At 42.5% G+C, this 26,718-nt stretch overlaps 9 non-coding genes across 9 annotated transcripts; all 9 read right to left on the bottom strand.

The window, feature by feature from the left end:
* Nucleotides 1-188: 188 nt before the first annotated feature.
* Nucleotides 189-307, bottom strand: LOC135621080 (5S ribosomal RNA). The gene has a single exon (XR_010490306.1). It is a non-coding gene; the product is annotated as a 5S ribosomal RNA (ribosomal RNA).
* A 19,599-nt stretch (nucleotides 308-19,906) lies between these two features.
* Nucleotides 19,907-20,025, bottom strand: LOC135620787 (5S ribosomal RNA). The gene has a single exon (XR_010490020.1). It is a non-coding gene; the product is annotated as a 5S ribosomal RNA (ribosomal RNA).
* Nucleotides 20,026-20,511: 486 nt separating this feature from the next.
* On the bottom strand, nucleotides 20,512-20,630 carry LOC135620784 (5S ribosomal RNA). Its single transcript, XR_010490018.1, has one exon. It is a non-coding gene; the product is annotated as a 5S ribosomal RNA (ribosomal RNA).
* A 516-nt stretch (nucleotides 20,631-21,146) lies between these two features.
* LOC135620740 (5S ribosomal RNA) lies at nucleotides 21,147-21,265 on the bottom strand. Its single transcript, XR_010489975.1, has one exon. It is a non-coding gene; the product is annotated as a 5S ribosomal RNA (ribosomal RNA).
* Nucleotides 21,266-21,751: 486 nt separating this feature from the next.
* LOC135620928 (5S ribosomal RNA) lies at nucleotides 21,752-21,870 on the bottom strand. The gene has a single exon (XR_010490157.1). It is a non-coding gene; the product is annotated as a 5S ribosomal RNA (ribosomal RNA).
* A 486-nt stretch (nucleotides 21,871-22,356) lies between these two features.
* On the bottom strand, nucleotides 22,357-22,475 carry LOC135621034 (5S ribosomal RNA). The gene has a single exon (XR_010490260.1). It is a non-coding gene; the product is annotated as a 5S ribosomal RNA (ribosomal RNA).
* Nucleotides 22,476-22,958: 483 nt separating this feature from the next.
* On the bottom strand, nucleotides 22,959-23,077 carry LOC135620865 (5S ribosomal RNA). Its single transcript, XR_010490095.1, has one exon. It is a non-coding gene; the product is annotated as a 5S ribosomal RNA (ribosomal RNA).
* A 486-nt stretch (nucleotides 23,078-23,563) lies between these two features.
* Nucleotides 23,564-23,682, bottom strand: LOC135620861 (5S ribosomal RNA). Its single transcript, XR_010490091.1, has one exon. It is a non-coding gene; the product is annotated as a 5S ribosomal RNA (ribosomal RNA).
* Nucleotides 23,683-26,312: 2,630 nt separating this feature from the next.
* On the bottom strand, nucleotides 26,313-26,431 carry LOC135620877 (5S ribosomal RNA). Its single transcript, XR_010490106.1, has one exon. It is a non-coding gene; the product is annotated as a 5S ribosomal RNA (ribosomal RNA).
* Between the last annotated feature and the right edge of the window lie 287 nt (nucleotides 26,432-26,718).

Below are 26,718 nucleotides of genomic sequence, written 5' to 3' on the forward strand. Positions count from 1 at the left end.
CCAGGGGGTCACCCATCCTAGAACCATGTCTGATCATTGTATGTTTATGAAGAAATTTTTAGATAATGATTTCATTATTCTCCTGCTATATGTTAATGACACATTTATTGTTGGCCATAATGCTGGAAAAATTGAAAAGCTTAAAAGAGAGTTTTAAGTAAGTCTTTTGGCCGCTCGGGGCGCAAAACGGACTGCAACACGAGGACTTCCCAGGGGGTCAGCCATCTTAGTACTACTCTCGCCCAAGCACGCTTAACTTCGGAGTTCTGATGGGATCCAGTGCTTTAGTGCTTGTATGATCGCACTAGTTTTGTGTGCGTCGTCCCTCGCCTTTGTACTCTCGAACGATCTCAGAATCACCATTGTCGGATCTCTCCGATGCCCACGAGGCCGACTGCGTACCGGACACGGCAAGCGCGCGCCGAAACCACCGGGACTTTCTCGAACGAACTCGGAATAACTATTGCGGCCCCATTCCGGAAAGCTCTCTCCGAGCCCCACGAGACTGACTACGTAGTGGTCACGGCAAATTCCGAGGCCCAAAACCATCGCCTCGGAGGTCGACGGGAGAGGTTTTGGCCGCTTGGGGCGCAAAAATGAGTGCAACAGGGGGTCACCCATCCTAGAACCATGTCTGATCTTTGTATGTTTATGAAGAAATTTTTAGATGATGATTTCATTATTTTCCTGCTATATGTTAATGACATATTTATTGTTGGCCATAATGCTGAAAAAATTGAAAAGCTTAAAAGAGGATTTTAAGTAAGTCCTTTGGCCGCTCGGGGCGCAAAAAGGAGTGCAACACGAGGACTTCCGAGTGGGTCTCCCATCCTAGTACTACTTGTTGAATCTCGTATTTTGATGATGAAACTACTTGATATATGTTTATGATTTAATCTGCGTTTTGAGTGACGCAGGATGCTTCGATCAGGATGAGACAATTAAAGCAGGAAAATCATGTTGTGCCGAAGGAACATGTCAGAAGATTGGACGTCGGGCCGGTGGATCGGTCGACGTATCGACAGAAGGCTTCGGGCCGTGAACTCGGGCATCGGGCCAAGAAGAGCGGGTATTGTGCCAAGGATATCGGAGTTGCGGAGTCAACTGACCGATTGGGCAATAGGCTGCAGGAGAGGACGATGCGCCGAAGAATCGGACGAAGCGTCGAGGGACCAATGACATGTCGGACAACTTGGTTAATTGCTTAGGATTAATTGTCTCGATCGAAGTTTTGTTTTAAGTGTGCAGGATTAACTACGATGAGAGTAAGACAAGCAGCAGGAGTTGCGCCGGAGTCAAGATCATGATCACGTTGGGAGTTCGAGAGTTCGACGGAAGTTCGGACGGTCGTCGGAGGTTCAGAGAGAACAGATCCGAGAAGTCCAGAAGCTTGCCAAGCGAAGCTCGTCGGAACTTGCCAAGTGGATCGTCACAAAGTCCAGGAGTATGCCGGATGTCCGCAGAAGGATCACCGAGGGTTATCGGTTGATCGACGGAAGTTGGCAGGAAACTCGCCGGAAGAAGCGATTGACGCATCGGAGCAAAGCTGCAGAAGTTGTCTTAGAGTTAATCGTAGTTAGCATGATGATTAAGCATGAAAATGGGAGGTGATCCCATTAGCTTAATCCTGGGGCAATTGGGCCCCTGAAAAGATTCAAAGTGGGCCGAATGGAGTGAACCATTCGGACCCTGATTGCACCAGGAGGTGCAACCGCCCCAGCCAGGAGGTGCAACCGCCTGGGCTGTGGGGTTGGGAGGTGCAACCGCCCCAGCCAGGAGGTGCAACCGCCTGGGCTGTGGGGTTGGGAGGTGCAACCGCCCCAACCAGGAGGTTGCACCGCCAGAGCTCAAGTTCCGAGCTCTGCCAGGCGATGCAACCACCGAGCTCAGTCTTCGAGCTCTGGCAGAGAGGTGCATCAGCCTGAGCTCAGTCTCGAGCTCTGCCAGGTGATGCATTCACCAAGCTCAGTCTTCGAGCTCTGGCAGAGAGGTGGATCAGCCTGAGCTCAGCTTGAAGCTCTGCCAGGTGATGCAACCACCGAGCTCAGTTTCGAGCTCTGCCAGGTGATGCAATCACCAAGCTCAGTCTTCGAGCTCTGCCAGGTGATGCAACCATCGAGCTCAGTCTTCGAGCTCTGGCAGAGAGAAGCAATCGGCAGAGCTCAGTCTTCGAGCTCTGCCAGGCGGTGCCACCTCTCCAGTCGAGAGGTGCAACCGCCTGATCCCAGAATTCTGGGATTTGATCGATTTGATTGTTTTGAACTCGAATTTTGAATTGGGTTGGGGCCTATAAATACCCCACCCATTCAGCACTGAATTGAGCAAGAACTGACCCGAAATCTTGATCTTTTCAGTGGTTCTTAGAGCTCAAAACTGCTAGTTTTCCTCCTCCTTCTGTTCTTCAAGTTTGAGTTGTAAAGAGAGGAGAGAAAACATCTGTAAAGGTTGTCTCCTAAGCCTGTCAAAAGGAGAGAAACTGTAAAAGGGCAGTTAGCCTTCGCCCATTGAAGGAAGGCACCTAGTTGACGTCGGCAACCTCGTCGGTGGAGGGAGCCAAAAGTGGAGTAGGTCAAGGCTGACCGAACCACTCTAAATCTTTGGTTTGCATTTATTTTCGAGCACTTTATCATTACTGCAAACCTCCTCCATTGCTACTGCTCTCTGCGCTTTCACGAACAAGTTCTAAGTGCTGTTCTTCCAAATCTGCATTCAGACGTAAATCGGCTTTCCTCGCTCAATCATCAGATTTCAGTTCACGTTTACGTCTTGATTTCAACTGCATACTGCCTTCTGCGAGTATACAAACAAGTCTCAAAGTTTAGACGTAAATCTGCGTCTAGACGTAAAACTGCGTTTAGACGTAAATCTGCGTTTAGACGTAAAACTGCGTTTAGACGTAAATCTGCGTTTAGACGTAAATCTACGTTTAGACGTAAATCTACGTTTAGACGTAAAACTGCGTTTAGACGTAAAACTGCGTTTAGACGTAAATCTGCATTTAGACGTAAATCTGAGTTTAGACGCAAAACTGCGCTTAGACGCAAAACTGCGCTTAGACGCAAAACTGCGCTTAAACGCAATCTGCGCTTAGACGCAAACTGCACTTAGATACAAACTGAGAATTTGCTTTTGCATCATAATAGTTTTTGAACGAACGCAGCTTTTGGTTTTTTTAATTATTGTAAGATTTCCGCTGCACTAATTCACCCCCCCCCCCTCTTAGTGCTCTCGATCCTAACAATTGGTATCAGAGCGGGGTATTTCTCATTTCGGATTTACACCCGAGAGAAATGACTTTTCAAGAGGGCTGTTCGGTCTTTCGTCCACCGTTCTTTAACGGATTGGACTACACTTATTGGAAAACTCGAATGAGAGTTTTCTTAATTTCTCTAAATCTGGATTTATGGAATATCATTGAAAACGGTTTTCAACTTCCCTCCAAACCGATGAACGAATGGTCGGTTTTGGAGAAGAAGAATTTTTCTTTAAACGCAAAGGCTATGAATGCCTTATTTTGCGCATTGGACAAAAATGAGTTCAATCGGATTTCTACGTGTGAAACGGCTTTCGATATATGGCGCACTCTTGAAATCACGCACGAGGGAACTAGTAGAGTCAAAGACTCGAAAGTTAATATTCTACTGCTTGATTTCGAGCTTTTTCATATGAAACCAAGCGAAACCGTTGTTGACATGTACACCCGTTTTACGGATGTCGTCAATGGTTTAAAATCACTTGGTAAAAGCTTTTCGGATTTTGAACTCGTTAACAAAGTTTTGCGCTCACTTTCTAAAACTTGGGATTCAAAAGTAACTGCTATTCAAGAATCGAAAAACTTGAACCATTTTCCACTTGAAGAACTAATTGGTTCATTGATCACATATGAAATGACGTGCAATGCACGTGAAGAACTTGAGAACCACCTTCCAAAGAACAGGAAGGATTTGGAACTCTGGACAAATGAATGCCACTTGAGCGATGACTCAAGTGATGAGGACAATGATGAACAAACCAACCTTCCAAAGAACAGGAAGGATTTGGGACATAGAACATTTGAAGACCACTCGAGCATAAGCTCAAGTGATGGTGAACTTAAAATGAAACGAAAATTAAAAAGCAAAAAGAATGGAACTACTTGCTTTAAACGCAAGAAGAAGAACAAAAATTGGGATGAATCGAGCTCCTCCGAAGAAGAGAAAGTCAACAAAAGCAAGGCGGCAAACTACGCCTTAACAGCCTACAATGATGAGGTAATCGAAATCCCCCTAATTTACTTCGAAATTACATGATGCTTTTCATGATGCACTTTTCTTTTTCTTTAAATTTTCTTGAAAATTATATTTTTAATAATTTAACAATGAAAATGCAAAAATATGATCATGCTTGTAATCTTGAAAATGATAATGAAAATTGCATGTCTTATGTTAATGCAAGATAGAAATCTAATGATTTTACACCTAGTGAGATTAATCTTATGTGCTTGAGAAGCAAGAATGTATATTTTGATGATTTTCATATTGCTTTTCAATGACGATACATGGCTTTTGTCTGGAAGGCTTGATATTTTTCATTGTCTTTGTTTATTAAATATAATGTATGGTTTTGACATAAAAATAAAGATTTGAGCATGCTATTATAAAGTCAATCATAAATTAAAACTAAAGAAGTTTTAGGCATTTATAAGAATCATTCAAAATTATGTTCAATGAAACCTTGCTTAATGTTGCAATGAAAATATTAAAGTTATACTTGATGATTTCAGATCTGACAAATGCTACACTTTAAATATGAATCATTCTTCAATCAGATTAAATGCTTCAATCATTTTCTATCTCTAAGAGTTTTCGATTTTGGTGAAATACAAGTGATAAATTCATTTATGATATCTTGTAAATCACTTGAATTATGAATGAGTTTTTCTTTTTTATGATGTGTTAAAAGAATCACTTAAAAAGAAAATGTTTTTCCCATTTTATCGAGATTAATGATTTCATGATATTATGTGAATCTCGAAACTAATTTTGATGAAATAGTAATAACGTTATTCATGTTATGAATCTTAAAAATGATAATATGCTTCATGTGATAATATGAATACATGAAACACTTATGATATTCTGTGTATTCATAAAATATTTATCTCATCATCCAATAACTCTTCTTGATATTCCTTATGAGATGAAATGAAATAATGCATGAAATACAAATGAGGAGTTAATGATCATGCATAATAGGATGTAATGAATTCTAGATACCATCGTTTGAATATCTATGATCATGCTGCCAAAATGATGTATCATGAATGCTTGAATATCATGTTTGATATGCTCATGATGATGATTGATTTTTCGGTATCATGCATAAATTTTTTTTGAAATGTAATGTTAATAAATTTGTGCATTGAAACTATAATGATGCACAAATAAGATTGATTACTTACCTTTGTCATGATTTAGAAATTGATGTAAAGGGTTTTTCCCTTGTTGACAATGACAAAGGGGGAGATAGCTAGCTTGTACAAGTCAAGAAGATGAAAAAACTTGATTGCTAGCTTGCCTATCTCAAGAGGCAAAAATGCTAACTTGCACATCTAGCAAAACTTGACAAATTTGCATATATCAAGAAGCAAGAGTTGCTTTCTTGAACATCTCAAAATTGCTAGCTTGCGGGCCTTAAAATGTACAAATTTTCTGCTAGCTTGTATATGGTAAACCTGCTATCATACTATCATGATGATGAGTATGTCTTATCTTTATGATTGAATCACTTGACTGGCATAATGATTTTACACAATTACATGTTGAAAATTATATGCTTGAATACAAAACTTCCATGATAACAAGCATGCTTTACCTTTATGATTGTAATTGAATATCTATAGCAAAACCTTGTCCGAATGGAAGAAAGAGTCAAATTTCATTTTCGGATTCTCTTGAATCTAACATATCAAGTTCACTCTCTTCCAAACTTAACAAGCATATGTCATATCAAGTTTAGTTCATATCATTGATTTTTGACATATGTAATTAACTAGCAAATACATCTCTCATACACACATCATGTGAAAAATATTTTTTGAAAAATGGATTTGATGAATATGGATGAAAGTGTTTTTACTTGCAAGGATTTATTTCACATACAGATCTTGGTCCTTGTAAAAATGAAGCATGATTTAATCTCTCATCGATTCTAACTTCACTCAAAGTAAACTCACAAATAGCATGTATCACAAATAGTCTTCCTCCTTCATGCAAAAAGATAATAACAAAAAAAGGAAGAAGTTTTCAAAGCTATCTCCATGTCATGTTTTCCTTGAGATGTTTGTATAATTGATATCCTATCACTCACTGTTGGAAAATGACATGAACCTAGTTATGACATGAATAATTACAAGCACTTATGTTTAAAATTTGCTTATATCGTTCTCCGTTTTGTTGATAACAAAGGGTGAGAAATATATGAATTGATGCTATGATTGCCAAACTTGCATTATGCCATGTTTGCATCATGCGTTAAGATATCAAGAGCTTGTATCGTAATTTTACGCGTTGATATCTTACCATGTGATGAAATGCTACAATTGATAAACACTTGAAATGTTTGCGTTATGATATCAAAAGCTTACATCGTAATTTTTCATGTTGATATTAGCAAACTTGCATGATGATAAAACTTGATATTATGTTTTTCATGCAATGAGTTGAACCAATATCACAAACACTTGATTGTAGTACTTCTCCTTTTTGTTGATGACAAAGGGGGAGAAGTATGTTGATGACATGACATGTGATGCATAAGTTTATGCATAAGTTCATGTTGACGTATTGCAAGTATTCATGATGAATATTGCAATGACTTGAATTCAGTTTGAATTCAAGGTTCTATCAATATGGCATATTGATAGGGGGAGTTTGTTTAAACTCCGGGAGTTAAGGTTAACTCCGTCATCAAGTGGTTGTCATCATCAAAAAGGGGGAGATTGTTGAATCTCGTATTTTGATGATGAAACTACTTGATATATGTTTATGATTTAATCTGCATTTTGAGTGACGCAGGATGCTTCGATCAGGATGAGACAATTAAAGCAGGAAAATCATGTTGTGCCGAAGGAACATGTCAGAAGATTGGACGTCGGGCCGGTGGATCGGTCGACGTATCGACATAAGGCTTCGGGCCGTGAACTCGGGCATCGGGCCAAGAAGAGCGGGTATTGTGCCAAGGATATCGGAGTTGCGGAGTCAACTGACCGATTGGGCAATAGGCTGCAGGAGAGGACGATGCGCCGAAGAATCGGACGAAGCGTCGAGGGACCAATGACATGTCGGACAACTTGGTTAATTGCTTAGGATTAATTGTCTCGATCGAAGTTTTGTTTTAAGTGTGCAGGATTAACTACGATGAGAGTAAGACAAGCAGCAGGAGTTGCGCCGGAGTCAAGATCATGATCACGTTGGGAGTTCGAGAGTTCGACGGAAGTTCGGACGGTCGTCGGAGGTTCAGAGAGAACAGATCCGAGAAGTCCAGAAGCTTGCCAAGCGAAGCTCGTCGGAACTTGCCAAGTGGATCGTCGCAAAGTCCAGGAGTATGCCGGATGTCCGCAGAAGGATCACCGAGGGTTATCGGTTGATCGACGGAAGTTGGCAGGAAACTCGCCGGAAGAAGCGATTGACGCATCGGAGCAAAGCTGCAGAAGTTGTCTTAGAGTTAATCGTAGTTAGCATGATGATTAAGCATGAAAATGGGAGGTGATCCCATTAGCTTAATCCTGGGGCAATTGGGCCCCTGAAAAGATTCAAAGTGGGCCGAATGGAGTGAACCATTCGGACCCTGATTGCACCAGGAGGTGCAACCGCCCCAGCCAGGAGGTGCAACCGCCTGGGCTGTGGGGTTGGGAGGTGCAACCGCCCCAGCCAGGAGGTTGCACCGCCAGAGCTCAAGTTCCGAGCTCTGCCAGGCGATGCAACCACCGAGCTCAGTCTTCGAGCTCTGGCAGAGAGGTGCATCAGCCTGAGCTCAGTCTCGAGCTCTGCCAGGTGATGCATTCACCAAGCTCAGTCTTCGAGCTCTGGCAGAGAGGTGGATCAGCCTGAGCTCAGCTTGAAGCTCTGCCAGGTGATGCAACCACCGAGCTCAGTTTCGAGCTCTGCCAGGTGATGCAATCACCAAGCTCAGTCTTCGAGCTCTGCCAGGTGATGCAACCATCGAGCTCAGTCTTCGAGCTCTGGCAGAGAGAAGCAATCGGCAGAGCTCAGTCTTCGAGCTCTGCCAGGCGGTGCCACCTCTCCAGTCGAGAGGTGCAACCGCCTGATCCCAGAATTCTGGGATTTGATCGATTTGATTGTTTTGAGCTCGAATTTTGAATTGGGTTGGGGCCTATAAATACCCCACCCATTCAGCACTGAATTGAGCAAGAACTGACCCGAAATCTTGATCTTTTCAGTGGTTCTTAGAGCTCAAAACTGCTAGTTTTCCTCCTCCTTCTGTTCTTCAAGTTTGAGTTGTAAAGAGAGGAGAGAAAACATCTGTAAAGGTTGTCTCCTAAGCCTGTCAAAAGGAGAGAAACTGTAAAAGGGCAGTTAGCCTTCGCCCATTGAAGGAAGGCACCTAGTTGACGTCGGCAACCTCGTCGGTGGAGGGAGCCAAAAGTGGAGTAGGTCAAGGCTGACCGAACCACTCTAAATCTCTGGTTTGCGTTTATTTTCGAGCACTTTATCATTACTGCAAACCTCCTCCATTGCTACTGCTCTCTGCGCTTTCACGAACAAGTTCTAAGTGCTGTTCTTCCAAATCTGCATTCAGACGTAAATCGGCTTTCCTCGCTCAATCATCAGATTTCAGTTCACGTTTACGTCTTGATTTCAACTGCATACTGCCTTCTGCGAGTATACAAACAAGTCTCAAAGTTTAGACGTAAATCTGCGTCTAGACGTAAAACTGCGTTTAGACGTAAATCTGCGTTTAGACGTAAATCTGCGTTTAGACGTAAATCTACGTTTAGACGTAAATCTGCGTTTAGACGTAAAACTGCGTTTAGACGTAAAACTGCGTTTAGACGTAAATCTGCATTTAGACGTAAATCTGAGTTTAGACGCAAAACTGCGCTTAGACGCAAAACTGCGCTTAGACGCAAAACTGCGCTTAAACGCAATTTGCGCTTAGACGCAAACTGCACTTAGATACAAACTGAGAATTTGCTTTTGCATCATAATAGTTTTTGAACGAACGCAGCTTTTGGTTTTTTTAATTATTGTAAGATTTCCGCTGCACTAATTCACCCCCCCCCCCTCTTAGTGCTCTCGATCCTAACACTACTCTCGCCCAAGCACGCTTAACTTCAGAGTTCTGATGGGATCCGGTGCTTTAGTGCTGGTATGATCGCACTCATTTTTTGTGCATCGTCCCTCGCCTTTGTACTCTTAAACGATCTCGGAATCACAATTGTCGGATCTCTCCGATGCCCACGAAGCCGACCGCGTACCGGACACGGCAAGCGCGTGCCGAAACCATCGGGACTTTCTCGAACGAACTCGGAATCGCTATTGCGGCCCCATTCCGGAAAGCTCTCTCCGAGCCCCACGAGACTGACAGCGTAGCAGTCACGGCAAATTCCGAGGCCCAAAACAATCGCCTCGGAGGTCGACGGGAGTGGTTTTGGCTGCTCGGGGTGCAAAAACGAGTGCAACATGGGGTCACCCATCCTAGAACCTGTTGAATCTCGGATTTTGATGATGAAGTCAATTGTCATTTGTTGTCTAATCTATGTGTTGAAATAAGTGTGCATGATTAACTACCATGAAAGTTAGACAAGCAGCAGGAGTTGCGCCGGAGTCAAGATCATGATCACGTTGGGAGTTCGAGAGTTCGACGGAAGTTCGGACGGTCGTCGGAGGTTCTGCGAGAACAGATCCGAGAAGTCCAGAAGCTTGCCAAGCAAAGCTCGTCGGAACTCGCCAAGTGGATCGTCGCAAAGTCCAGGAGTTTGCCGGAAGTCCGCAGAAGAATCACCGAGGGTTCATCGGATGATCGACGGAAGTTCGCCGGAACCTCGCCGGAAGAAGCGATTGACGCATCGGAGCAATGCTGCAGAAATTGTCTTAGATTTAATCGTAGTTAGCACATTGATTAAGTTGGAAAATGGGAGGTGATCCCATTAGCTTAATCTTGGGGCAATTGGGCCCTTGAAAAGATTGAAATTGGGCCGAATGGAGCTAACCATTCGGACCCTGATTGCACCAGGAGGTGCAACCGCCCTAGCCAGGAGGTGCAACCGCCTGAGCTTAGTCTTCGAGCTAGACTGGGCGATGCAACCTCCCTGATTGAGAGGTAGCACCGCCTGAGCTTAGTCTTCGAGCTAGACTGGGCGGTGCAACCTCCCTGACAGAGAGGTAGCACCGCCTGAGCTCGGTCTTCGAGCTCTGGCAGAGAGGTGCAACCGCCTCAGTCAAGAGTTGGCACCGCCTGGGGCTCAGTCTCCGAGCCAGACTCAGGCGGTGCAACCGCCCCTGACAGAGAGGTGCAACCGCCTGGGCTCAGTCTCCGAGCTCTGCCAGGCGGTGCAACCTCTCCAGTCAGGAGGTGCAACCTCCTGATCCCGAAATTCCGAGATTTGATCGTTTTGAGCTCCAAATTTGAATTGGGTTGGGGCCTATAAATACCCCACCCATTCAGCACAGAAATGATATAGACCTACACCGAAATCTTGATTCTTTCTGTGATTCTAAGAGCTCAAAATTGTTGTAAAGCCTTTAAGTCTCCTCCTTCTGTTATTTAAGCTTCTGAATTGTAAAAGTGAGGAGAGAAAGGTTCTGTAAGGGTTGTCTCCTATGCCCATCAAAAGGAGTGAAACTGTAAAAGGGCAGTTGGCCTTCGCCCATTGAAGGAAGGCAGCTAGTTGACGTCGGTGACCTCGTCGGAGGAGGAAGCCAAAAGTGGAGTAGGTCAAGACTGACCGAACCACTCTAAATCTCTGGTTTGCTTTTATTTCGAGTACCTTATCATTACTGCAAACCTCCTACATAACTACTGTTCTCTGCGCCTTTACGAACAAGTTCTAAGTGCTGATCTTTTCTAATCTGCATTCAGACGTAAATCTGTGTTTTTCGTACGATCAGCTTACGTTTGTGTTTTGATTCTGCAAAACTGTCTTCTGCGCTTTTTATGAACTAGCTTCTAAGTTTAGATCTCTTTGAAACTGTTTTAGACGCAAACTACGTTTAGACGTAAAACTGCGTTTAGACGCAAACTGCGTTTAGACGTAAAACTGTGTTTAGACGCAAACTGCGCAAACTGTGTTTGGACATAAAACTGTGTTTTAGACGTAAACTACTTTTAGACGCAAACTGCGTTTAGACGTAAAACTGCGCTTAGACGTAAACTGAGTTTAGACGTAAACTGAGTTTAGACATAAAACTGCGTTTAGACGTAAAACTGTGTTTAGACGCAAAACTGCATTTAGACGCAAACTGTATTTAGACACAAACTCAGTTTAGACGTAAACTGTACTTAGACGTAAACTGCGCTTAATCTTAAGTAATCTTAGAATCGGCTTTTACATCGAAATCGTTTTTATCGGACGAACCCAGCTTTCGTTTTTAAATCGCTGAAAGATTTCCGCTGCACTAATTCACCCCCCCTCTTTGTGCTCTTGATCCTAACAATTGGTATCAGAGCAAGGTTAACTCTCTAACAGATTAAAACCCAAGAGAGATGGGATACGCCGAAAACCAAGAGGGGCATTCTATTACACGTCCACCCATGTTCAGTGGGATGGACTACACCTACTGGAAGACCCGAATGAGGATCTTTCTTATTTCTATGGATTTTGAACTGTGGAACCTTGTTGAAAACGGATTTTCAAAGTCTTCTCTTCCAATGATCGATTGGAATGAATTGGAAAAGAAGGCTTTCGCTCTTAATGCAAAGGCTATGAATGCCTTATTTTGCGCACTTGATAAAAACGAGTTTAATCGTGTTTCAATTTGCGAAACTGCATTTGATATTTGGCACACACTTGAAGTGACCCACGAGGGCACAAGTAGAGTGAAAGAGTCAAAAATCAATCTGTTGTTGCATTTTTTTGAACTTTTCCGAATGAAACCGAGTGAAACCATTGGCGACATGTTTACCCGTTTCACGGATGTCGTCAACGGTTTGAAAGGACTCGGAAAAAGTTTTTCGGATTTTGAACTCGTAAATAAGATACTAAGATCCCTTCCTAAGAGTTGGGATCCTAAAGTCACTGCTATTCAAGAGGCAAAAGATCTGCGCAACTTCCCTCTTGAAGAACTAATCGGGTCATTAATGACCTACGAAATGACTTGTAAAGCTCATGAAGAGCAAGAAGATATCCTTCCAAAGAACAGGAAGGATATGGCACTCAAAACTTCTGAATGCCACTTGAGAGAAAACTCAAGTGATGAGGACTGTGATGATGACTTGGCACTTTTAACAAGAAAGTTTAAAAAGTTCTTTAAAAGAAACAAGTTTAAGAATGACGCGAAAAATAAACTTGAACCCAAGAAGGACCAAGTGATCTGCTATGAATGCAAAAAGCCAGGACACTACAAGAGTGATTGTCCCCAAGTCAAAAGAAGAACATCAAAGAAGAAGGCGCTTCAAGCAACATGGGACGACTCGAGCGTGTCCGAAGAAGAGGAGACCAACACCGAGCAAGTTGCTCATTACGCCCTAATGGCCATCGAAGACGAGGTAACAAATTCATTAGATGCAGATGTATCATTCGATGAATTATTAAATGCTTTCCATGAATTGTTTGATGAGTGTAAGACTATTAGTGGTAAATACAAATTGCTAAAAAAGGAGTATGATAGTCTTATTTACAAGTTTGATAAGTTAAATGCTGAACATAGTGATAGTTTAAACTCATGCATAAAATGCCTTGATCTATAAACTCTTCAAAAAGAAAACTTGCTACTTAAGGACACCTTGAAGAAATTCGAGGTTGGTAGCAAGTCATTAAACATGATCCTTACAAACAAGGGTCATGTTCCCAAAAGAAGTGGGATTGGATTTGTGAGGAGTCCTCACCAAAATCCAACTACCTTCGCAAAAGGCCCCATCTTACATGTTAGACATCAAAGCAAATGCAACTTTTGTTGCAAGTTTGGACACAGGACGCATTATTGTCGATTCAGGAAAATTAGTCCAAACAAATTGATTTGGGTTCCTAAAGGAACCATGACAAATTCTATGCAACATGATAGAAAATGTAGATCTATTTGTGAGGAACCCAAAAGCAAATGGGTATCTAAACATCATCCTTTCTTGTAAAAAACTAAACCATCGCAAGCTAGGAGCAAGAGATGGTACCTTGATAGTGGATGCTCAAGGCATATGACCGGAGATCCATCCCAATTCTCTAAGCTCACTAGCATAGATGAAGGATATGTCACATTCGGAGACAACAACAAGGGTAAAATCATTGGCAAAGGAACCATAGGTAACAAATCCAACTTCTCTATTGAAGATGTTTTGCTAGTTGATGGTCTAAAACATAACCTCTTGAGCATTAGTCAATTGTGTGATAAAGGATATATTATCAGATTTGAATCTAATGCTTGCATCATTGAAAAACCACACAAAAACATATCTATGATTGCATTAAAACAAAATAACGTATACACTATTGACATCAATGATTTATGTAATGAAATATGTTTTTCTGCTTTAAATGAGAATGCTTGGATATGGCACAGAAGATTAGGTCATGCTAGCATGAAGCTAATCACTCAAATATCATCCAAAGAACTTGTAAGAGGAATTCCTCATATCAAGTTCATCAAAGATAATGTATGTGATGCTTGCCAATTAGGTAAACAAATTAAGAGTAGCTTCAAATCTAAAAATAAATAAGCACCTCTAGGCCCTTACAATTGATCCATATGGACTTGTTCGGACCCATCTCCACATCAAGCCTAGGAGGTAGCAAATACGCTTTCGTCATCGTGGATGACTATAGCAGATACACATGGACTTACTTCTTAAAATAGAAAAGTGAATGCCTTAGATCTTTTACCAAGTTTTGCAAACTCGTTTAGAATGAGAAAGGTTCTATGATTTCGTCAATTAGAAGTGATCATGGTGGTGAATTTCAAAACCATGATTTCCAGGAATTTTGTGAACTCAATGGATATAACCATAATTTCTCTACTCTTAGAAACCCTCAACAAAATGGAGTTGTAGAAAGAAAAAATCGAAATTTACAAGAAATGGCAAGAACCATGTTGAATGAACACAACCTACCCAAATATTTTTGGGTCGAAGCCGTAAATACTGCATGCTACATTTTAAATAGAGTTCTAGTGAGACCTCTACTAACCAAAACTCCCTATGAGTTATGGAACAATAAAAAACCCAACGTTTCATATTTTAAAGTCTTTGGGTGTAAGTGTTTTATCTTGAATGAAAAAGACAACTTAGGAAAATTTGATGCTAAATCCGATGAAGGAATCTTTCTTGGTTATTCTACAGTTTCTAAAGCCTTTCGTATCTTCAATAAAAAAACTCTAATTATTGAAGAATCCATTCATGTTGTTTTCAATGAGATTTCCGAAATCACGAAAAATGATCTTGATGAAGATATTAATTTTGATTCCTTGAATTTAAATGAAACCCCTTCTCCAACTAACAACCTGGATGCATCCACTTCCGAAATATCCTTACCGAAGGATTGGAAGTATGTAGATGCTCACCCTAAGGAGCTAATCCTAGGAGACACGTCAAAGGGGGTTCAAACACGATCTTCTCTTAAAACCTTTTATGCGAATGCTGCCTTTCTCTCCCAAATTGAACCCAAATGCATTGATGAAGCCATGAAAGATGATTCATGGATTATCGCAATGCAAGATGAATTAAATCAATTTGAGAGAAATGAAGTGTGGAAGCTTGTTCCTAGGCCAAATGACCATTTAGTTATTGGTACTAAATGGGTCTTCAGAAACAAGCAAAATGAAAATGGTATCGTGGTTAGAAACAAGGCTAGATTAGTGGCCAAAGGTTTCAACCAAGAATAAGGTATCGATTACGAAGAAACATTCGCTCCTGTGGCTCGATTGGAAGCCATAAGGATACTCCTTGCCTACGCTAGCAGTAATAATTTTAAGTTGTTTCAAATGGATGTTAAAAGCGCTTTTCTAAATGGCTTTATCTCCGAAGAAGTTTATGTTGAACAACCTCCTGGTTTTGAAAATGATAGCCTCCCTAATCATGTGTTTAGATTAACTAAAGCTCTCTATGGTTTAAAACAAGCCCCAAGGGCTTGGTATGAGAGACTTAGTTCTTTTCTTGTCGAAAATAATTTCACAAAAGGCAAGGTTGATACTATATTATTTATCAAGAATTTTGAAAATAATTTTCTCATTGTTCAGATTTATGTTGATGATATTATCTTTGGCTCTACAAATGAATCTCTCTGTGAAACTTTTGCTAGAACCATGAGTCTTGAATTCGAAATGAGCTTAATGGGAGAATTAACATTCTTCTTAGGTTTACAAATCAAACAATTAAGCAACGGAATCTTTATTAGTCAAACAAAATATGCTATGAATTTATTAAAAAAGTTTAATATGAACAACTCAAAGGCTATTAACACCCCTATGAGCACCTCCACTAAGTTAGAAATTGATGAAAGTGGAGAAAGCTTTAATCAAAAGACTTATAGGGGTATGATAGGAAGTTTACTTTACCTCACTGCCACCAGACCAGACATTATGTTCAGTGTAGGACTTTGTGCTAGATTTCAATCAAACCCTAAGATATCTCATCTCAAAGCAGTCAAAAGAATACTTAGATATCTTAATGGAACCACAAATCTAGGATTATGGTACCCAAAATCAGAAAATTTTGAGTTAACAGCTTATGCTGATGCGGACTTCGCTGGCTGTAGACTAGATAGAAAAAGCACATCAGGATCATGTCAATTTTTAGGACATGCCCTTGTATCCTGGTCATCTAAGAAACAAAGCTCGGTTGCTCTATCAACAACCAAAGCTGAATATATTGCAGCAAGTGCATGCTGTGCACAAGTTGTATGGATGAAAAACACTTTAGAAGATTACAAAGTTAATCTTAAAGATATTCCCATTAAATGTGATAACACGAGTGCAATATACTTAACTAAAAATCCTATACAACACTCAAGAACAAAACATATTGATATTAGATATCACTTTATACGAGATCATGTCACTAATCATGACGTAACCATAGAGTTCATTGATACCAAACATCAACTGGCTGACATTTTTACAAAACCTCTAAGTGAAGAACAATTTGATTTCATTTAAAGAGAATTAGGAATGTTGATGTGTCCGAATAGATGAATTTGTTAAAATTATTTTTCGGACTATATTGAATGATCAGATCACTTGATTGCCATGTTTATATGTGAAAATCTGCAACAAAATCTTGTCCAAATGCATCTTATTTGTTCGAATGCTATAAAACAGATTTTCTCGTACACTTTCATGAAAAATAAGTTTCTGAAATAGATTTGATGAAGTGATTCATGTGTATGTATTCCATCCTGCAAAATCTTTACATAGACAATGGATTATAACAAAAAGGGGAAGACGTATTTAAAGCAATCTATGTAAAATTCCTCTATAAATTATTTTCCTGGTATCATAATTACTATGCTTTTTGTTGATGACAAAGGGGGAGATATATGAATTGATAAACACTGCCATGATTAGAAATACTATGAGTGATGCTATAAACACTGCTATGATTATGCCATCCTTGCATTACCAAGAGATATATGAACATGTGCTAAAGTTTGCATTATGCCCTGAGTTGATATCTTATCATGTGAAGAAAATGCAAAACTTGCTAGAATATTTCAAATGTGTGCATCATGTAATAGTGCTTCACAGCTTTATATGATAATGTTCAAACGATATATGAACATGTGCTAAAGTTTGCATTATGCCCTGAGTTGATATCTTATCATGTGAAGAAAATGCAAAACTTGCTAGAATATTTCAAATGTGTGCATCATGTAATAGTGCTTCACAGCTTTATATGATAATGTTCAAACTACATAATGAATAGTTACAAACACAATCATACAAACTTGATGATGGGTATCATGATGGGAGTATTGATAAGTTTAACTGATCTAACTTATCAATACGTCACTTGAATTCTTAGGTCTTGAATTCAAGGTTGACTTTTCTCAACTATGGCATATAGATAGGGGGAGTTAAGGATAACTCCATTATCAATTGATTGTCATCATCAAAAAGGGGGAGATTGTTGAATCTCGGATTTTGATGATGAAGTCAATTGTCATTTGTTGTCTAATCTATGTGTTGAGATAAGTGTGCAGGATTAACTACGATGAAAGTTAGACAAGCAGCAGGAGTTGCACCGGAGTCAAGATCATGATCACGTTGGGAGTTCGAGAGTTCGATGGAAGTTCGGACGGTCGTCGGAGGTTCTGCGAGAACAGATCCGAGAAGTCCAGAAGCTTGCCAAGCGAAGCTCGTCAGAACTCGCCAAGTGGATCGTCGCAAAGTCCAGGAGTTTGCCGGAAGTCCGCAGAAGAATCACCGAGGGTTCATCGGATGATCGACGGAAGTTCGTCGGAAACTCGCCGGAAGAAGCGATTGACGCATCAGAGCAAAGCTGCAGAAATTGTCTTAGATTTAATCGTAGTTAGCATGTTGATTAAGTTGGAAAATGGGAGGTGATCCCATTAGCTTAATCTTGGGGCAATTGGGCCCCTGAAAAGATTGAAATTGGGCTGAATGGAGCTAACCATTCGGACTCTGATTGCACTAGGAGGTGCAACCGCCTGAGCTCAATCTTCGAGCTAGACTGGGCGGTGCAACCTCCCTGACAGAGAGGTAGCACCGCCTGAGCTCGGTCTTCGAGCTCTGGCAGAGAGGTGCAACCGCCTCAGTCAAGAGGTGGCATCGCCTGGGGCTCAGTCTCCGAGCCAGACTCAGGCGGTGCAACCGCCCCGGACAGAGAGGTGCAACCGCGTAGGCTCAGTCTCCGAGCTCTGCCAGGCGGTGCAACCTCTCCAGTCAGGAGGTGCAACCGCCTGATCCCGGAATTTCAGGATTTGATCGTTTTGAGCTCCAAATTTGAACTGGGTTGAGGCCTATAAATACCCCACCCATTCAGCACAGAAATGATATAGACTTACACCGAAATCTTGATTCTTTCTGTGATTCTAAGAGCTCAAAATTGTTGTAAAGCCTTTAAGTCTCCTCCTTCTGTTATTTAAGCTTCTGAATTGTAAAAGTGAGGAGAAAAAGGTTCTGTAAGGGTTGTCTCCTGAGCCCATCAAAAGGAGTGAAACTGTAAAAGGGCAGTTGGCCTTCGCCCATTAAAGGAAGGCAGCTAGATGACGTCGGTGACCTCGTCGGAGGAGGAAGCCAAAAGTGGAGTAGGTCAAGACTGACCGAACCACTCTAAATCTCTGGTTTGCTTTTATTTCGAGTACCTTATCATTACTGCAAACCTCCTACATAACTACTGCTCTCTGCGCCTTTACGAACAAGTTCTAAGTGCTGATCTTTTCGAATCTGCATTCAGACGTAAATCTGTGTTTTTCGTACGATCAGCTTACGTTTGTGTTTTGATTCTGCAAAACTGTCTTCTGCGCTTTTTATGAACTAGCTTCTAAGTTTAGATCTCTTTGAAACTGTTTTAGACGCAAACTACGTTTAGACGTAAAACTGCGTTTAGACGCAAACAGCGTTTAGACGTAAAAGTGCGTTTAGACGTAAGCTGAGTTTAGACGCAAAACTGTGTTTAGACGCAAACTGCGCAAACTGTGTTTGGACATAAAACTGTGTTTTAGACCTAAACTACTTTTAGACGCAAACTACGTTTAGACGTAAAACTGCGTTTAGACGTAAACTGAGTTTAGATGCAAAACTGCGTTTAAACGTAAAATTGTGTTTAGATGCAAAACTACGTTTAGACGCAAACTGTATTTAGACGCAAACTCAGTTTAGACGTAAACTGTGCTTAGACGTAAACTGCGCTTAATCTTAAGTAATCTTAGAATCGGCTTATACATCGTAATTGTTTTTATCGGATGAACGCAGCTTTCATTTTTAAATCGCTGAAAGATTTCCGCTGCACTAATTCACCCCCCCCCCCCGCTTAGTGCTCTGGATCCTAACAGAACCTTGTCTGATCATTGTATGTTTATGAATAAATTTTTAGATGATGATTTCATTATTCTCCTACTATATGTTAATGACATATTTATTGTTGGCCATAATGCTGGAAAAATTGAAAAGCTTAAAAAAGGGTTTTAAGTAAGTCTTTTGGCCGCTTGGGGCGCAGAAAGGAGTGCAACATCCTAGTACTACTCTCGCCCAAGCACGCTTAACTTCGGAGTTTTGATAGGATTCGGTGCTTTAGTGCTGGTACGATCGCACTCGTTTTTTCTTCGTCATCCCTCGCCTTTGTACTCTCGAACGATCTTGGAATCGCCATTGTCGGATCTCTCCGATGCCCACGAGGCCGACCGCGTACCGGACACGGCAAGCGCGCGCCGAAACCATCGGGACTTTCTCGAACGAACTCGGAATCGCTATTGCGGCCCCATTCCGGAAAGCTCTCTCCGAGCCCCACGAGACTGACAGTGTAGCGGTCACGGCAAATTCCGAGGCCCAAAACCATCGCCTCGGAGGTCGTCGGAAGAGGTTTTCGCCGCTCGGGACGTAAAAACGAGTGCAACAGGGGGTCACCCATCCTAGAACCATGTCTGATCATTGTATGTTTATGAACAATTTTTTAGATTATTTCATTATTCTCCTGCTATATGTTAATGACATATTTATTATTGGCCATAATGCTGGAAAAATTGAAAAGCTTAAAAATGAGTTTTACGTAAGTCTTTTGGCCGCTCGGGGCGCAAAAAGGAGTGCAACACGAGAACTTCCGAGTGGGTCACCCATCCTAGTACAACTCTCGCCCAAGCACGCTTAACTTCGGAGTTCTGATGGGATCCGGTGCTTTAGTGCTAGTATGATTGCACTCGTTTTGTGTTCATGGTCCCTCGCCTTTGTACTCTCGAACGATCTCGGAATCGCCATTGTCGGCTCTCTCCGATGCCCACGAGGCCGACCGCGTACCGGACACGGCAAGCGCGAGCCGAAACCATCGGGACTTTCTCGAACGAACTCGGAATCGCTATTGCGGCCCCATTCCGGAAAGCTATCTCCGAGCCCCACAAGACTGACTACGTAGCGGTCACGGCAAATTCTGAGGCCCAAAACCATCGCCTCGGAGGTCGACGGGAGAGGTTTTGGCCGCTTGGGGCGCAAAAATGAGTGCAACAGGGGGTCACCCATCCTAGAACCATGTCTGATCATTGTATGTTTATGAAGAAATTTTTAGATGATGATTTCATTATTTTCCTGCTATATGTTAATGACATATTTATTGTTGGCCATAATGCTGAAAAAATTGAAAAGCTTAAAAGAGGATTTTAAGTAAGTCCTTTGGCCGCTCGGGGCGCAAAAAGGAGTGCAACACGAGGACTTCCGAGTGGGTCTCCCATCCTAGTACTACTCTCGCCCAAGCACGCTTAACTTCAGAGTTCTAATGGGATCCGGTGCTTTAGTGCTGGTATGATCGCACTCATTTTTTGTGCGTCGTCCCTCGCCTTTGTACTCTTAAACGATCTCGGAATCAAAATTGTCGGATCTCTCCGATGCCCACGAAGCCGACCGCGTACCGGACACGGCAAGCGCGTGCCGAAACCATCAGGACTTTCTCGAACGAACTCGGAATCGCTATTGCGACGCCATTCCGGAAAGCTCTCTCCGAGCCCCACGAGACTGACGGCGTAGCGGTCACGGCAAATTCCGAGGCCCAAAACCATGGCCTCGGAGGTCGACGGGAGAGGTTTTGTCCGCTCGGAATTCCGAGGCCCAAAACCATCACCTGCCGTGCTTAACATCGGAGTTCTGTTGGGATCCGTTGCTTTAGTACCATGTCTGATCATTGTATGTTTATGTAGAAATTTTAAGACGATGATTTCATTATTCTCCTACTCTATGTTAATGACATATTTATTGTTGGCCATAATGCTGGAAAAATTAAAAAGCTTAAAAGAGGATTTTAAGTAAGTCCTTTGGCCGCTCGGGGCGCAAAAAGGAGTGCAACACGAGGACTTCCGAGTGGGTCTCCCATCCTAGTACTACTCTCGCCCAAGCACGCTTAACTTCAGAGTTCTGATGGGATCCGGTGCTTTAGTGCTGGTATGATCGCACTCATTTTTTGTGCGTCATCCCTCGCCTTTGTACTCTTAAACGATCTCGGAATCACAATTGTCGGATCTCTCCGATGCCCACGAAGCCGACCGCGTAACGGACACGGCAAGCGCGTGCCGAAACCATCGGGACTTTCTCGAACGAACTCGGAATCGCTATTGCGGCGCCATTCCGGAAAGCTCTCTCCGAGCCCCACGAGACTGACGGCGTAGCGGTCACGGCAAATTCCGAGGCCCCAAACCATGGCCTCGGAGGTCGACGGGAGAGGTTTTGGCCGCTCGGCGCGCAAAAACGAGTGCAACAGGGGGTCACCCATCCTAGAACCATGTCTGATCATTGTATGTTTATGAAGAAATATTTAGATGACGATTTCATTATTCTCCTGCTATATGTTAATGACATATTTATTGTTGGCCATAATGCTGGAAAAATTGAAAAGCATAAAAGAGAGTTTTAAGTAAGTCTTTTGGTCGCTCGGGGCGGAAAAAGGAGTGTAACACGAGGACTTCGTAGGGGGTCACCCATCCTAGTACTACTCTCGCCCAAACACGCTTAACTTCGGAGTTCTGATGGGATCCGGTGCTTTAGTGCTGGAATGATCGCACTCATTTTTTGTGCGTCGTCCCTCGCCATTGTACTCTTAAACGATCTCGGAATCACAACTGTCGGATCTCTCCGATGCCCACGAAGCCGACCGCGTACCGGACATGGCAAGCGCGTGCCGAAACCATCGGGACTTTCTCGAACGAACTCGGAATCGCTATTGCGGCGCCATTCCGGAAAGCTCTCTCCGAGCCCCACGAGACTGACGGTGTAGCGGTCACGGCAAATTCCAAGGCCCAAATCCATCGCCTCGGAGGTCGACGGGAGAGGTTTTGGCCGCTCGGCGCGCAAAAACGAGTGCAACAGGGGGTCACCCATCCTAGAACCATGTCTGATCATTGTATGTTTATGAAGAAATTTTTAGATGATGATGTCATTATTCACCTGCTATATGTTAATGACATATTTATTGTTGGCCATAATGCTGGAAAAATTGAAAAGCTTAAAAGAGAGTTTTAAGTAAGTCTTTTGGCCGCTCGGGGCGCAAAAAGGAGTGCAACACGAGGACTTCCCAAGGGGTCAACCATCCTCGTACTACTCTCGCCCAAGCACGCTTAACTTCGGAGTTCTGATGGGATCCATTGCTTTAGTGCTGGTATGATCGCCCTCGTTTTGTGTGCGTCGTCCCTCGCCTTTGTACTCTCGAACGATCTCAGAATCGCCATTGTAGGATCTTTCCGATGCCCACGAGGTCGACCGCGTACCGGACACGGTAAGCGCGCGCCGAAACCATCGGGACTTTCTCGAACAAACTCGGAATCGCTATTGCGGCCCCATTCCGGAAAGCTCTCTCCGAGCCCCACGAGACTGACTGCGTAGCGGTCACGGCAAATTTCGAGGTCCAAAACCATCGCCTCGGAGGTCGCCGGAAGAGGTTTTCGCCGCTCGGGACGTAAAAACGAGTGCAACAGGGGGTCACCCATCCTAGAACCATGTCTGATCATTGTATGTTTATGAACAATTTTTTAGATTATTTCATTATTCTCCTGCTATATGTTAATGACATATTTATTATTGGCCATAATGCTGGAAAAATTGAAAAGCTTAAAAATGAGTTTTACGTAAGTCTTTTGGCCGCTCGGGTCGCAAAAAGGAGTGCAACACGAGGACTTCCGAGTGGGTCACCCATCCTAGTACAACTCTCGCCCAAGCACGCTTAACTTCGGAGTTCTAATGGGATCCGGTGCTTTAGTGCTGGTACGATCGCACTCATTTTTTGTGCGTCGTCCCTCGCCTTTGTACTCTTAATCGATCTCGAAATCACAATTGTCGGATCTCTCCGATGCCCACGAAGCCGACCGCGTACCGGACACGGCAAGCGCGTGCCGAAACCATCGAGACTTTCTCGAACGAACTCGGAATCGCTATTGCGGCGCCATTCCGGAAAGCTCTCTCCGAGCCCGACGAGACTGACGACGTAGCGGTCACGGCAAATTCCGAGGCCCAAAACCATCGCCTCGGAGGTTGACGGGAGAGGTTTTGGCCGCTCGGCGCGCAAAAACGAGTGCAACAGGGGGTCACCCATCCTAGAACCATGTCTGATCATTGTATGTTTATGAAGAAATTTTTAGATGATGATGTCATTATTCACCTGCTATATGTTAATGACCTATTTATTGTTGGCCATAATGCTGGAAAAATTGAAAAGCTTAAAAGAGAGTTTTAAGTTAGTCTTTTGGCCACTCGGGGCGCAAAAAGGAGTGCAACACGAGGACTTCCCAAGGGGTCAACCATCCTCGTACTACTCTCGCCCAAGCACGCTTAACTTCGGAGTTCTGATGGGATCCGTTGCTTTAGTGCTGGTATGATCGCACTCGTTTTGTGTGCGTCGTCCCTCGCCTTTGTACTCTCGAACGATCTCGGAATCGCCATTGTCGGATCTCTCCGATGCCCACGAGGCCGACCGCGTACCGGACACGGCAAGCGCGCGCCGAAACCATCGGGACTTTCTCGAACGAACTCGGAATCGCTATTGCCGCCCCATTCCGGAAAGCTCTCTCCGAGAGTGATTGTCCCCAAGTCAAAAGAAGAACATCAAAGAAGAAGGCGCTTCAAGCAACATGGGACGACTCGAGCGTGTCCGAAGAAGAGGAGACCAACACCGAGCAAGTTGCTCATTACGCCCTAATGGCCATCGAAGACGAGGTAACAAATTCATTAGATGCAGATGTATCATTCGATGAATTATTAAATGCTTTCCATGAATTGTTTGATGAGTGTAAGACTATTAGTGGTAAATACAAATTGCTAAAAAAGGAGTATGATAGTCTTATTTACAAGTTTGATAAGTTAAATGCTGAACATAGTGATAGTTTAAACTCATGCATAAAATGCCTTGATCTAGAAACTCTTCAAAAAGAAAACTTGCTACTTAAGGACACCTTGAAGAAATTCAAGGTTGGTAGCAAGTCATTAAACATGATCCTTACAAACAAGGGTCATGTTCCCAAAAGAAGTGGGATTGGATTTGTGAGGAGTCCTCACCAAAATCCAACTACCTTCGCAAAAGGCCCCATCTTACATGTTAGACATCAAAGCAAATGCAACTTTTGTTGCAAGTTTGGACACAGGACGCATTATTGTCCATTCAGGAAAATTAGTCCAAACAAATTGATTTGGGTTCCTAAAGGAACCATGACAAATTCTATGCAACATGATAGAAAATGTAGATCTATTTGTGAGGAACCCAAAAGCAAATGGGTATCTAAACATCATCCTTTCTTGTAAAAAACTAAACCATCGCAAGCTAGGAGCAAGAGATGGTACCTTGATAGTGGATGCTCAAGGCATATGACCGGAGATCCATCCCAATTCTCTAAGCTCACTAGCATAGATGAAGGATATGTCACATTCGGAGACAACAACAAGGGTAAAATCATTGGCAAAGGAACCATAGGTAACAAATCCAACTTCTCTATTGAAGATGTTTTGCTAGTTGATGGTCTAAAACATAACCTCTTGAGCATTAGTCAATTGTGTGATAAAGGATATATTATCAGATTTGAATCTAATGCTTGCATCATTGAAAAACCACACAAAAACATATCTATGATTGCATTAAAACAAAATAACGTATACACTATTGACATCAATGATTTATGTAATGAAATATGTTTTTCTGCTTTAAATGAGAATGCTTGGATATGGCACAGAAGATTAGGTCATGCTAGCATGAAGCTAATCACTCAAATATCATCCAAAGAACTTATAAGAGGAATTCCTCATATCAAGTTCATCAAAGATAATGTATGTGATGCTTGCCAATTAGGTAAACAAATTAAGAGTAGCTTCAAATCTAAAAATAAATAAGCACCTCTAGGCCCTTACAATTGATCCATATGGACTTGTTCGGACCCATCTCCACATCAAGCCTAGGAGGTAGCAAATACGCTTTCGTCATCGTGGATGACTATAGCAGATACACATGGACTTACTTCTTAAAATAGAAAAGTGAATGCCTTAGATCTTTTACCAAGTTTTGCAAACTCGTTTAGAATGAGAAAGGTTCTATGATTTCGTCAATTAGAAGTGATCATGGTGGTGAATTTCAAAACCATGATTTCCAGGAATTTTGTGAACTCAATGGATATAACCATAATTTCTCTACTCCTAGAAACCCTCAACAAAATGGAGTTGTAGAAAGAAAAAATCGAAATTTACAAGAAATGGCAAGAACCATGTTGAATGAACACAACCTACCCAAATATTTTTGGGCCGAAGCCGTAAATACTGCATGCTACATTTTAAATAGAGTTCTAGTGAGACCTCTACTAACCAAAACTCCCTATGAGTTATGGAACAATAAAAAACCCAACGTTTCATATTTTAAAGTCTTTGGGTGTAAGTGTTTTATCTTGAATGAAAAAGACAACTTAGGAAAATTTGATGCTAAATCCGATGAAGGAATCTTTCTTGGTTATTCTACAGTTTCTAAAGCCTTTCGTATCTTCAATAAAAAAACTCTAATTATTGAAGAATCCATTCATGTTGTTTTCAATGAGATTTCCGAAATCACGAAAAATGATCTTGATGAAGATATTAATTTTGATTCCTTGAATTTAAATGAAACCCCTTCTCCAACTAACAACCTGGATGCATCCACTTCCGAAATATCCTTACCGAAGGATTGGAAGTATGTAGATGCTCACCCTAAGGAGACTGACTGCGTAGCGGTCACGGCAAATTCCGAGGCCCAAAACCATCACCTCGGAGGTCGACGGGAGAGGTTTTGGCCGCTCGGAGCACAAAAACGAGTGCAACAGGGGGTCACCCATCCTAGAACCATGTATGATCATTGTATGTTTTTGAATAAATTTTTAGATGATGATTTCATTATTCTCCTGCTATATGTTAATGACATATTTATTGTTGGCCATAATGCTGGAAAAATTGAAAAGCTTAAAAGAGAGTTTTAAGTAAGTCCTTTGGCCGCTCGGGGCGCAAAAAGGAGTGCAACACAAGGACTTCCGAGTGGGTCTCCCATCCTAGTACTACTCTCGCCCAAGCACGCTTAACTTCGGAGTTCTGATGGGATCCGTTGCTTTAGTGCTGGTATGATCGCACTCGTTTTGTGTGCGTCGTCCCTCGCCTTTGTACTCTCGAACGATCTCGGAATCACCATTGTCGGATCTCTCCGATGCCCACGAGGCCGACCGCGTACCGGACACGGCAAGCGCGCGCCGAAACCATCGGGACTTTCTCGAACGAACTCGGAATCGCTAATGCGGCGCCATTCCGGAAAGCTCTCTCCGAGCCCCACGAGACTGACGGCGTAGCGGTCACGGCAAATTCCGAGGCCCAAAACCATGGCCTCGGAGGTCGACGGGAGAGGTTTTGGCCGCTCGGCGCGCAA

Source organism: Musa acuminata, chromosome BXJ2-8, assembly GCF_036884655.1.
Source record: "Musa acuminata AAA Group cultivar baxijiao chromosome BXJ2-8, Cavendish_Baxijiao_AAA, whole genome shotgun sequence".
Lineage (NCBI taxonomy): Eukaryota > Viridiplantae > Streptophyta > Magnoliopsida > Zingiberales > Musaceae > Musa > Musa acuminata.